A 14591-nucleotide genomic window follows, 5' to 3' on the forward strand; every position below is an offset into this window, starting at 1 on the left:
TGCATGTGAGGCGCTCGAGGGTAATGGGGGAAGGAATTCCATTTATTAATGGGCATCTGATAGATACCTAGTAAAAACTAAAATGACTGGGCCCCCAGCACCTCATACACACCCAATTAATGTGTGCCTGTGAGGCACTAGGGGCTCAGGGGGTGGGCATGGCAGTTTCTACTGGGCATCTATGCCCAGCAACAAATGTCATGGCTGTACCCTGGGACCCCATCTCCTGACACGCATCTGCCCCCTGGGCTCCCCAGCACCTTGCACTCACAATTAATCACATTCATCATTAATGTGATTATGTCTAAGTGCAAGGCGCTGGCAAACCATGAAGCAGGTATGGCTTGTTTTAGTGATCATGGTTGATAAAGCAAGCATGATAAGTGTTATGATGTAGCTAGAATGGCATTTTAATGCAGCCAGTCTACCCATTTCTTATTATGGTATGACATTTTATATTGGGGCGCTTTGAAAAAGCAAGCATGATCACTGGTATTATTCTTTCTGTTGGATGAAATTCTGTAATGGGCATCTTTAATAAAGTAAGCATGATAAGTGTTAATATGTAGCTAGACTGGCATTTCAGTGCAGCCAGCTAAGCCATTTCTTATTGTGGCATGACATTTTGTATTGGGCATCTTTGGTAAAGCATGCATGATACGTGTTATTACAACGCAAGACTGGCATTTTTATGCAACCAGTCTAGCCATTTCTTACTGAGGCATGACATTTTGTATTGGGCTTCTTTGATAAAGCGAGCAGGATCAGTGGTATTGTTCTTCCTGTGGCATGACATTTTGTATTGGGTGTCTTTGATTAAAAAAATATAGGTGTTATTATGTAGCTAGACTGGCATTCCAATACAGCTATTCTAGTCATTTCTTATCGTGGTATAACATTTTGTATTGGGCATCTTTGGTAAAGCAAGTAGGATAAGTGTTATTATGAAGCAAGACTGGCACTTTTATGCAACTAGTGTCGTCTCATGTTGGTATGACATTTTGTATTGGGCATCTTTGATAAAGCAAGCATGATAAGTGTGATTATGTAACTTATATTATGTAGTTTTATTATAGTATCATTACTGGCATTATGAGCAAAGCAAATATGAGTATGTTCTTATATAGGAATACTATGGTATAATGGTGCAGTAGCATGGAAATGTATGGGCACAGTCAGTGTGAAAATGTTTTATACTGGCACATATTGTGGGAACATGTGAATTCTCCTGTGCACTGTTGGTGACTTGCATCTATTGGATTTTTTCATGAGTTACCCGACAAAACCAATTGCTTGGCTTTTTACCCAATTTTTCTAAAAAGTGTGCTCTAAAATGCTCCATTTTAGCCCATTATTTAAAAAATGCAGACCCCCCTCAATTGGTGTGGGCTGCCTCGCTACGCTCGGTCACTGTGGCATGTCCGGGACAATTATTTTGACCACTCCAGTTAAAAGAAATTCACCAGCCGCCACTGATCCAGATGTTGTTATTTAATTTAGCAAGATTTGCAGCTATTTGGTTTTCATACAATGCATAGCCAGTGAGTAAGTGATCTGACTATCTGACTAGTCTGATTGAAGGTTTGGTAATAATGGTAAACCTCTCTGTAGTTGCTGTTAGTGAGTGTTTTCTCACTCTGCCAAATTATGAGTTTCATTACTGAAACTCATATTACCAGCTTGTCTTGCCTGTCTGATGTTACTTCCACACAAAACCAATATTGCATGCAGTAATTACCAGGTGCAGTATTCCTGGATTCCCATGGGGTCCTAACGTACTCTAAAAATGGGAAATAACTGTATGGTCTGCATGACTCATAATCATGCCGACCTACTGGGCCACCCTCTAATTGTTGTATTCGGTAATGGTAATGCTAAACAAGTTTGGAGGTTAGGAGGTATTACTTGGTGCAATACCTCCAAAATTGTAATCAGACCCTAAGGACCTCATTCTAAATTGGGCGGTATTCTGAGAGTAAATCTGTCAGAATACCACCCAATAGAATTACTGTTACCGCCATTTGGTCTGTCGGATTTACCACCAGATTACAAGTGGTGGGGGCGCTGTTAGTCACCTATTAATTTGGGGTCCATAGGACTCCATTGGGAAATACGGTGGAATCACTGCAGCAGTAATTCCACCGATTTTGCAGATTTTTGGGCCGAAAGTGAGAGGAAAGCGAGAGGATTTACCTCCAATTCCAAACTCGTAGTGTGGCAGAGCGGGAAAAGTGGCAGTAATTCTGTTACCGCCACCTTTTTACTGCACTGCCATACTCATAATGAGTTAGTATACTCTTATTGGAAGCATTATGTGCAAATAAAAAAAGGTTTACTTAATTAAAACATAGAAGTTTAATGATTAATATGAATAATTCTTAGCCTTTATTATGAACTGTTTTTAAGGCCCCTAGGTTATGGCCTATGGGGGATTTACTGCATTCGAAATTGTACATTTTGAAAAAGCAGTTCATTTCTCATAGACGAGCAGACAACTACATGCAGTAAATAACTCTATGCATTTTGTCTCCACACAAAATGTCCAAATGAAACATTTAAAAAGTGACTAGAAGTTTTTCAATCTTTTTCATGTGGAGAATGTAGGCACAAGAACTTTTATTACCTGCAAGGAAAGAAACTACATTGTGTGACTGAAGTGGGGGAATAAGTTGGCATCTCCCATGCCCACCTTCTCAGTCCCTTTTCAACGTAGTGCAGAAAAAAGTAAAATAAATCTAATTTAAAAAAATTGTCTGTATGATCCACTAGAGAACACAGCCAAAATCAATTTTAGCAAATGATAAAAGTAATGCGTATAAGTAAATAAACTTGAGAAGTCCCAATGTACTGATTATATAGCAATACTACTGTTCAAATATGTTTAGACAGTACAGGAAGGTTCTCCAGGCCTACTACTACCAATGAGGGTCTAAAGCTGCAGTGTATACTCACACCTCTGGCTGTTAATCTGTGTGTCTATGGCATACCAAAAGCCCTTGCACAGGTACATGACTTTCCGTCCAAAATTCTGAATCAGCATGCCCCTTGGGTGGGCTATGTTGATGACATTATTTTCCTGGACTATACAGCTCCGAAGATGAAGTGTATATTAAATGCGATCATGAATTATTCTAGAGAAGGTTCTCTACATATTAACCCAAAAAAACAAGATATGTTGTTTAGTAAACGACAATCCCCCATGGCCAAGAAATTGAACATTTAAGATATGGAATTTTAAAGGGTTTGTAAGGATGCTATAGCTATGCTGATTTGCTATTAATATATAGGCAAAGCATAATTCCCAGTCCATTATATGGTGTTGAAGCATATGCTATAACAAAATTGAATTGCTTTGATAGATTGGAGGGACCTTTTGAGAGAAAGGTGTTGACGCTCTCAAATTGTGGTAGCATTTTCAGCATTAGCTTAGAACTGCGAATTACTTCCATTTGGGCAATGGCTAAAATAGGAAATCTGCTATTTATGCTAAAAATTATATTGCATACTGAGTTCATTCCTTGCTGATATTATGGCCTTTATAAAATGTTCCACTACTCAAGCATTGATGTTTTGTTTCAGTGAAATAATCAAAGCACAAAGAAAGATAGACTCTAGCAATGCCGCCTGCTTTGAAATCATAAAATAAGAACTCACTTTAAAAGTGAAAAGATGGGATTTCACTCATAATATATGTGGTGCTTAAAAACAGACAAATATTGAAGAATAGTAACTGTTAATTCATTCTACAATTAAGCACAACAATATTTATTAAAATTTCCAGCCAATGGGTGTAGAAGAACATTTGTATTGCTACTTTTAAATGTACTCCCTGGTCTTGCGGTCTTTGCTCCTAAATATAATATACCTAAAGATAAGTGTTACTGTTGAATTTGTAAGAATCAGGCTAAGCTTGAATCTATCAGGCACTTGCTAATGTCATGAGATGAGCTAGTAGATTTATATTGTTTATATTTTTATAATTTCTTGAAAACTATCAAATCGCCTTACTTTTGGTTACGCTGCCGCAGAGGCAATCAATTAGCCATTAACTTTGCAATAACCAGATTGTGGTCAAGTATTGAAGAGAAGTATCTTACAAAGCAACATTTGAGCATGAATGTATGTATTTAATGTTCAGTATTACGTTTTAAAAGTATAATGTTACACATATAGGAAAAAACTTTAGTTCCAGCGACATAAAGGTGAGAACTTAACGCAACAAACCCCCTGAAATTCAGCTAAAGCCACCTTAGCTGTGCACCCCCTCTTGCACAGACAATGATACCAATGATGGCATCGCAGATGACATCACTGATGATATCACTAATTACAGTACAACAGTAACTTTCATTAAAGATCGCCTTCAGCCATGGTCAGTGTGCATGGCCAAATATATTTGAATACATGAATGGGTACTAATCATGGCATTCAGTTATGGATAGTGGTCACTACCTGTATATTTAAAAACACAACCAGCCTACTAACAGTAGATTTTGGCCTTTACTAATGGCTACAGCTTTCAACCGTGTCTGCTGTATACTATATACACTGATAAGGTATTAGCCATGGGCTTCATCAAAATACTCGCCACTGGCCACAACCTTTGGCAGTGACCACTATATATTGTAATTTACATATATGGGCCAATAGCCATGGCCTTTGCCCTTGAGCGGTTTGTACATCTTTTGGCCATACCCACTGTATATTTTAAAATAATAAAATGCAATAAGCAATGTCTTTCGGACATACCCATTCTTTATTATGTACACTAACCAGCAGTAGCCATGGTCTTCAACACAATACTAGCCAGTGGCCACCTCCTTTGGTTGTGCCAACTATATATTGAAACATATTAGTGGGCACTAGCCAGGACCTTTATTCATGGCCACTGACTACAGTTTTCAGCGTTGGCCACTGTATATTTTAAATCATTGATGGGCCACTAGGCATGGCTTTTAACCATGGACATTGGTATTTTTAAATACTAACTGACCACTACCTATGGCCATTGGTGCTGGCCCGTGACTGCACCTTTGTTATGGCCAAGTACACGGCCTAACTTGTTATTAAGGTAATCAAAATGTTCATGAGCTAACTTGTAAATGATGTTATGGCTAATTCCTTTATTGATGTAATCAGTTATTTTCAAAGCAATTAGTGTTGTCACCAGTGATGGCATCAGTTATGTGATTTGTAATGTCATCAGTGTTCTCATACAACATGTAATTAGTGATGCCATCAGTGGTGTCATCCGTGATGTCATCATTATGGTCATAGACTGCACCACAGGGGCGCGAAGTTAAGGTGGCTTTAGCAGAAATTCATTTTCTTTTGCATTAAGTTCTCACCTTAATGTCCCTGCCACTAACGTTTTGTCCTTAAATTTCAAAGGTTGTGTTACAATGTATTGCTCACCTTAACTTCCCTGCAACTAAAGTTTGTTCCTTTATATATATATAAGTATATATTTTTTTTTGTAAATTAATTTTATAGCCGCGCCTACCAAATGTGCATTTGTGACTAAATACAGCAAAAGCAAAAACAAAGGTGGTGTACTCGCGTCAATGAAAGTCCCAATTGATTCAAAAATCATGTTCATGCGGCTACGTGCCTGCTTTTTACCGGCCTATCGCATTGTCTTCTGCTTACTTGCGTATAGCACAATAAAATGTAATTCCAGGGATACGCAACCATGTGCCCCACTCTCCAACCAATCATATAACCTGCTACATCCTTGGGTCTATGCGTCATTGTCATATGCACCTGCGGACTATCCAATCGTGTGTGCAGACGAATTGGCGCAGCTACGCCCACGCCTTATAAGGATATCCGCTGATACTACACTATCCAATCAGCAAGCGCGGAAGTATGTAGTCACGAACAATAACCACACCCACAAAAAGGGAAGTTTATATTTATTCTGCTTTCTGTACTTGCTAGTGAAAGGTGATCTGAGTAACTGAAAGAACTTTTGGCACTTTCCCTTTTAAAGTCCTTATTCTTTTGACCCACGTTTTCCCTAATTCTATTTCCCTTTGTCCTGTGATTTGTTCAGTTTGTGACTTTTTGTGTTGTCTTTTTAAAAGTTTTACTATTTCCTTCCCACTTACACATTGCAACATATCTGAACATGAGACCACGACTAATGTCGACATCATCATTTGGGTCGTCAATCCATAACCACCTAGGAAAAAGCAAACAAGAATGAAGAAAACAGTAGACAGTTGGCGCTTCTTCAAAGTGAAGGAACACTGTGCAAGAAAAGAGGTGGAGGACCATCCGTAATAACAATTTACACCGTGAGCCTTCTGGTGTTCCATCTCAAAGGCTAGGAACATCAATAATGATAAACCATCTAGTGCAAGTGCATTTGAATGAGGTGGATGATGAGTATAGAAAAGCGCAAGAACATCATAAAAGAAAATGCTTGGGGCCCATTCCTTGCATAGAAGGCAATCAGCACCACCTGCAGAACCTCCATCAACCAGTACATCAACAACTCCAACTGGAAATGCAGTCTCTATATCAGCAGTGATATTCACTACACAGACTCCTCTGTTACCGACACCCAATCTTACAATGATGCAAGTCATGTGCAAAAAATGTTTCGAATGGGTAGTCAAGGAAGGTGCCACATTTAACGAATGGCAGAAGTTCATCGCACAACACTAGATTACCTGTTATTCTTAGTTTTTTTAAGTGGCATTCATTCCGCCTTTAAAAAAAAAATTGAATAAAGATACATACAAATATGTTTCTTTTTCTATTAATTCCCTTTGTTATTTGTTTCACACTGATGTGCTTTCCTCCCCTATTCCACGCTCCTTTTTCCATCCAACAAAATGGGCCTTTTAAGGTCCAACTTTTAAGTTATAAAAACAGATAAAAAATTAACAGAAACTACAAAAATATATTAAAATACATATAGTAATTTGTTTTATGTAGTTTCAGTAATCAAACCACTGAATTGTTTGTTTTTTGCCATGGTTACATTGTTAACAGGGGAAACAGTCTAGCCGTAAATAAAAGGAACCCAGTCGTTGCTAGCCTTAGCCGTGCAAGCAAAAGCCATCAAATCAGTGAATGAATGCTGTAGCAGCGGCTATGCAAATTAACAGAAAACTAAATATACAACTCTGTATATGTGCATTACATATATGAAGATATATATATCGAATTTATTAAACAACTTAACAAATACCTTTATACATGTTGTCTTCTTTCTTCTATAACATCAACTCTGAAACAAAATAAAAAATGTAGTTCATAACAGTGCTTTGGCGTAAGGCGCTTTATAAATAAACAAATACAAATAACAAAATAAAAACATTATTTATCTTTTTTCATAATGGTACTAAGTGAATACTGATTGGATTCCTTGTTCACAACCACTAACAGGTTGTATTCATTAATCATACTACAAAGGAAAATACCCTCTTGTTGGAGAGAAAAAAACAACCTCTATTTAGTTATTTTAAATATTAACCAATCGTTATAGATACATATACAAATGATACTCTGACATAACATGTAAAATTAAAATATCAACGATTTTATAAAATGAAAATTGTGTCAATGAAACACCCTTTACAAAAGAACACTTTCAAAAGGTAATAGCTGCTGCAGTGCAGTATAGGGAAAAAAATCCAGCATTATCACCTTCACTATACTAACCATTTACATAACAACGAACTTGGATTTGCATCAGCATATTCTAAAACAATTGCCCAAAAAGTCAATCGTTTGTACACTTATAAAGACATTTCAGTACAATACACATATGTTACAGTGCTGTACAAAGATAATTTTATATTATAAGATAGACATTTTCAGATTATGCAACCTTCACCAGGAAACCAAGACATATAACCTAACTATGTCTTCAGTACAAATAAAAAAATGAAGACATGCCAACACTGTAACATTATTTTGAGTATTGATCTTTTTAAAGTATAGTCATACCTACATTACAAATTATAGATAGACAATAAAAACTGTGGTGAGTAAACATATTAACACTCAAAAACGACACTAATAACCTATCAAATGTAATTTCCATACTTCTTATAAAATCTGTGTGCGTTATTTGGCCACCTACACACATAAGAAGTTCATAATGACATTTCATATTGTACACATCATATTTAAAAATGTTTAAAACTACTAATTATTATATACACGTCTGTTGGCACTGATAATTTTTTTAACTATCAAAATTGATGCTACATTAAAAAAAAATATATCTACATTGCCATTTCATAACTTGGTGTGCAGCCTTTTTTTTGGCCACCTACACACCAAAGAAGATAATGACAATTTATTTGAACCTACCATACAAAAGAAAATAGCAGGTACAGTTTAATGACTAAGAAGATTATATGACTTTTCTAAAATGTCACACTGCTTTTAAAACATATTTATACATTTAACAAACTATCCCTTTCAGTAAGATATTTTTATTTTTTATTTCAATTATAATACTTTAAAAAAAATGTTGTGCACATACTTAACTTCACCACCCATACACATATTAACTAAACACAATATATCTAACTTCTTCCTTACATCTGTAATTAGTAGTAAGATCTTATTTATTTTTCAAACATTACACTATCTGTTTTTTGTATCTACAACCTACTGTTTACTTTTTTCAGATGCAGTCATAACCTTTCTACACTCCCTCACACTCAAAATAATGTATATGTAACAATTTTCGTAACCTAGCACTTATAGGGAACACTTGTACATATGTTTTACACAATAAAACAGCAGTAAAAAATTGCAGAATGCTGTTTTCTCTTCTAATTTATATAATCGTCTGAATATTGCCTGTACATTTGTTACATAATAGTTATAAAGTACATCCTAGTAACAATCCCTCTACTACTTTACATACAACACATATTACCCTGTTTTACCATCTTAAACCTTTATTTTGCATGTTTATATTCACAAAGAAAATTACACATATATTTTAAAACATAGTTTCTAACAACATTAGTTAAGCATTCTTTAAACCCTTTGGCAGTCTCGCCTGGTGTGTGACTATAGAGTCATTACAAACAAACCAATGTATTCCTGTATGCACCCATGTTGTGAAATGTCTGCAATCAATGGACCCCCCCCTTATGGAAACTAATTGCACACGTTTTAAAAGTTTTCTTACAAATAGAAACTTGACCACATTTAAAATTCATTGTAGATGTGTTAATGTTCCTACCTTCTATACTGTATCTTTGAAACATAATCAATACATACTTATTAAATACTAGATTTTACAGTGTTGATTGTAAATTACAACCAGTCACTGCATTGCATGTCATAGAATGCTTCACTTACGAGATCAAAAAAGTGTACACTTCTCTGATCAGGGATAGGCACATATACAAATGTTTCACAAAGATCTGGAGTAGACCCAACTTTCTTACATAGTGGACGCATATGATTCCACTTGTAACTAATTCCTACATACCTATTTACACTAATTGTTTCCTTCATTAATACATCAAAGACATTCATTAAAAATGATTGACTATCGTCCTGAGTAAATTGTTGATTTCCACTTGCAACACCTATTACTTTTAGAATTGACATTGCAGAATGCATACTGTGTTTTTCCATCTACAGACTTTTTATGAAATGAAAGTTCAACACATAGCTGCATCTCTCCTGTGGAAGCTATTTCTTGCATCAATGGTGTCATTTGAAACAACATACACAAAGCTGCATTCGAATAGCATTCAACTCCAGTTTCATTACTAAATTTGCAATGAGAGTGTGTCATATTTGAACAACTCTGCAACTTCAGAAGATTCTGTTCTATTTTATGCTTAAGATGAAAGGTTTTTTTTACAAGGTAGTTTCACTTAATCCTAATGTTTCCTAGAGAAGGGCTTAGCAAGTACAGGTATAAGGTGCAGGTGAGGAGCATACAGTACAAGTATCTTATTATATTCTTCAATGCAAGAAATGTCAGCTGTGACCTTTCTTTCATCAAAGTTTGTTAAAAAGAATCCTACTATATTTTTCACACGAGACAAGCTGAAAATGATGTTTCATCTTTAATTACTGTATGGCCAAATTCAATAAGTGCTGCTTCTAAAGTCAACCCTTGGTATTTATGAATAGTTATTGCATAAGCAGACCACAATGGAAACTGTGCTCTTTTCACAAAGGTATCCTTAAAAAGCATGAAATGTGTAGAAGTCAGAGAAATCAAATGAGTTTGTTCCACATGATCAAAGTTCACTTTATCATGTTCAATGTTTGTACTCTGAGGAAAAGTATGAAATGCAACCACTCTTCCCATCGCTCCATTAACTACACCAATTCCTACATTCAAATTCCTCTTTAACAATACTCATGCATTAATGCACAGTTTTAAAAAACCTTCCAGATCTGCTGTTTTAGAAATTGAATTCTCTATTTGACCCAATCAAACCTTTTCTCTCCTATAGACCTCCAAAGGTATAACATGACCATATAAAACGTCGCACAAGTTTATCTCCACAATATTTTCCTTCTCTGACAGTAGCATTGTGGAGTTAAACTTCTTACACTCTGCAAGAGGGCACATCAAAGCAATGCAAGAAATATGTCTTTCCTTAAGAGTCAACATGACATCAGAAGGACTGAAATCTGCTTGAAACAATTTAGAAATCAGTCTTCCCTTCGAGACTGCGTTCAAATTTCCTCAAGAACACCTATACGAATCCCATTAAGCATTTCTGCATACTCCAAGTCTAAAAATTGCCTCATATTAATGGTAAATTCCTGGAATTCAAAACAATTCTAAAGGTTAAAATGACAAATACATCCTATACTTTTTTTGACTATCTTTAGATTGCAGCATTTTGAAAACTGGTTGACCTTTCACCGGAGTTAATTGTAACAAGTCTCCAAACCAGAACATGTTTACCTCCAAACAAAACGTTGTAGTTGCTTAAGTGAATTAAAGCTAGCATCAGGTTAGACACCATACCTCCATCTACAATCAAGGTATTCAATTTTCTAAGAACTTTTCCTACTTCTTGTGCTGCACTTGATACAAGTTTTCGATACTGTAGTTTGTTGTCATGCTGCACTGGTAACATCAATAGGTGATGTAAAGTAACAACTCCTACATCAAATGCTGCCAAACCTGTTGGAGCAGTTACATTTCATGACAAAGATTAATCCGTAACATTTTGGATCAAAACTATTATTGCATGAATTAAAAAAAGGTTTAACTGTTCCTGCTTGACCACTAACATACAACAATACAGGTTTACATTGTACACAAGAACATGCTTGTTATGCTGTAAATCATGTAAGAACCTATCTTTAATTTTATAAAGAACTTCTTTTTGCTCTACATTAAGAGGCCGATTCATGGAATGAATGTGCGCTGAAATTTTCGGCGCAAGTGTGCGAAAGCATACGAATTGCAGTGGAAGTGCGAAAATCGCAGCGAAACCCGTGCACAGCGTTTCATGGAAGTCTGTGCGTGTGTAAATCCCTGGATGTGCGCTTAAATTCTGTGTGACGCACGCTGGCGCACACGTCTCCAAACAGCGTACGCTAAGCGCACAGCGAAAGCGCACAAAGCACAGCGCACACAACAAAAGTAGGCGGAACAGGGGGCGTAACACGCAGAATGGGGAACAACGCGTGAAAATGTGGGCGTCACGGGGGAAGTACAGGAGGCAAATGCACAGAACGCCCAAACGCGCGTCTACAACACGTATTCATGGAATTGAACGGGGCTAATGCGTGCGCCAAAAAAGACACGCTAATACAGAAACACGTACGCCAGCAGGAAGCAGGCGTACGTGGACCCGCGCAGCATAAAAGTGCACGCAAACAACAAATCAGCCCAGACGCAAAGATGAATATACCGTTCCTAGCAGCAGTGGTCGTGGGATACCGCAGGAGGAGGGGGAGGATAGTCAGGCCCAGAATTTTTACACCCAGAACCAGCCTTTTTGGAATGCCTGATGACCAGGTGTATGGGAGGTACAGGTTTCCACCTCACATAATACTCGACCTGGTGAGCGAGTGGGAGGATGACCTCACATCACCCACCCTGTGCTCCCAAGCACTCAGCCCCCTGGAGAAGGTCCTCAATGTACTGCACTTCTTGGCCACTGGATCATTTCAGCGGACAAGTGCTATAGTGGGGGGGTGTCACAGGCCATGCAGTCACGCTGCCTACACCAGTTGTTGGCCATCATGACTGCACGCCCATCAGTCTGCAGGCACGTATACCTGCCCAGAACACCTGCAGAAAGGCAGGCTGCCGTCCAGGATTTCTATGGGGTGGCACAATTCCCCAAAGTGCTAGGTGGCATTGATTGCACCCATGTGGCTCTACGTCCCCCCAGGGCATCTGAGCACATCTATAGAAACCGCAAGTACTGGCATTCTATCAACGTGCAGGTAGTATGTGATGCCAAGGGAATCATCACCTCAGTATATGCCAACTATCCAGGGTCCACCCATGACAGTTTCATCTACAGAATGTCAACCCTAGAAGCTGGGCGGCATGGCGATACATGGCTGCTTGGTGAGTATAAATGCCTCTGCACATGCATGAATGTCAGATACTGAGTAATGTCACAACCCCACTAATGATACCCATCACCACCTCTCCAGGGGACAGTGCCTACCCTCTGATCACCCACATGATGACGCCAATTCGTAACCCCACCACACCACCCGAGGTAAGATACAACACAGCCCATATTGCAACCCTGGGCATAGTGGAGCGCACATTCGGAGTGCTCAAGTCACGCTTTCGCTCCCTTGACCGCTCTGGTGGGCAGCTGTTATATGCTCCCCCAGTAGTGTGCAGGATCATAGTGGCAGCATGTGTCCTGCACAACGTTGCAATATGCCGGGGCCTGCTGGTGGACATGGTGGTGCCCCCACATCCCCAACCACATGCACACCCGCTGCACATGGGAGGGGAAAGGGCACGTGGTGAGCCAGCCCGTACGCAGCTGGTGGCTAATTACTTCACCTAAAATCACACCCCTGTGGAGTGCACACAGCCGAAGGCACATACCAGCTGAAAATAAATGATGATGACATAAGGGACACTCAACTGTCACAACCATACCAGCCTGAGATTGGTCACCTGGAAGTGTTACATTGTGTGCATCCCTACCTACCCAAACACCACCAATGCTGTGTCATCAAAAGACATACATCTATGCTGCTAAATTCATTACCCCCTTGCTAAATACAACATGAGAACAGCGCCATGTCACCCAACCGCTCCCCAGCTCCACCACCAAACACACCATGGCATGTCATGCAATGTGAAAGCAAAAAAAGCAATGCACAAGCCCTGACACAAGTGTCACAAAGTACACTGTCCCTAATGGAAACTGCCCACACACAATATGCTCCCAGTAATGTATAACTAACAGCACACATTACCAAATACCTAGCACCAACACAGTGCTGCAACACAACATGGAAAAATGCAAAAACATGACAGTCCTAAGTTCAAGTAGTGGTAGTCTTACAACCTGAATACGCCAGCACATCGACCCCTTCCAACTGCAGAGTGTTGCTGCCACGCAAATGTCTCAGTGCACTGCATACAACATGAACTGCATCTGCAAAGTAGACGGCCTTGTGAAGACATGAGGAAGGAACCTGCAGATTAGGAGGAAGACATGGATGCCCAAGCACATATCAATACACCATGCAGTGTACAATACAACAACAATAACCACTAGGGATGTCTACACAGTATTGACTACAGACTGCCCACACAGCTCATGGGAGCCTAACGTCACTGTGTTATTCACTGTCACTTGGTCACACCCTTTGCAAGCCCATGGAAACAGGAAGCAGGAGGGGTGTGTGTCTCACGAACCCAAGCATCTAACCCAAAGTCAGGACAAGCCTGCATGTGCCCAGCCGGAATACAATGGATGCCCATGGGAGCCACACAAGGCAACACACTGTAAAAAAAAGAAAAATCAAAAATCAAAAATGGCCATGTGGGGGGCGGGGGGTGGGGGAGGCCACCCAGGAGGTTTGAGGACAGGGTGCACACCAACACCCACCTGTGTGGATGTTGCAGAAAAAAAAATACCTCATGGCCTGCACGGCTATACCATTGTGGGAGAACTGCTGTCCCTCTGCTCATACTCTGCTGCTGCATCAGGAGGTGGTGGCACTATGGGAGGCAGCCCACGCAAAGCCCTGGTATGGTCCTCCACGGCAGCAAGCATGCAGGCTGGAAGGTCTGATTCTGTAGGATTAAAGTGCGGAGATCCTCATGCAGCACATCACGGGTTGCCTGCATTTCTGCACGCATGGCCTCGCGTGATGCCCGGATCTCCTCACATGTTGCATGCAGCTCAGCTGAGAGCGAACGTGTGAGCTGCTCCAGCTGGTGTTCTGCCCTTAAATTACTGGAAGCCTCAAGTGCAACCAGAGTCTGCCTGAGGTTATGTAGTTCTACCCTCAGGGCTTCCCTATGGCCCTGGGACTCTATTGATATGGATTCGCGCAGAGTCTCCAGTGCCGCCCGTCTGTCCCTGTTGGACGCCAACATGTCTTCCCTGTGTGATTGGCAAATGGAGTCTGTTGCC

General features: G+C 39.4%; 1 protein-coding gene and 1 long non-coding RNA gene across 2 annotated transcripts in view; one reads left to right on the plus strand and one right to left on the minus strand.

Moving 5' to 3' along the window:
• The window catches only part of LOC138526267 (uncharacterized), a 282649-nt gene that overhangs the window by 98027 nt on the left and 170031 nt on the right, over positions 1–14591 (minus strand). The window contains exon 2 of the long non-coding RNA XR_011283534.1: positions 7202–7240. This is a non-coding gene — a long non-coding RNA (uncharacterized lncRNA). The remainder of the gene's footprint in view (positions 1–7201; positions 7241–14591) is intronic.
• BMX (BMX non-receptor tyrosine kinase) overlaps positions 1–14591 on the plus strand; it is a 628237-nt gene that overhangs the window by 62505 nt on the left and 551141 nt on the right. The gene's annotated exons all lie outside the window — the stretch shown is intronic.

This window comes from Ambystoma mexicanum, chromosome 7p (genome assembly GCF_040938575.1).
Source record: "Ambystoma mexicanum isolate Mex_15411 chromosome 7p, UKY_AmexF1_1, whole genome shotgun sequence".
NCBI classification, from domain to species: domain Eukaryota; kingdom Metazoa; phylum Chordata; class Amphibia; order Caudata; family Ambystomatidae; genus Ambystoma; species Ambystoma mexicanum.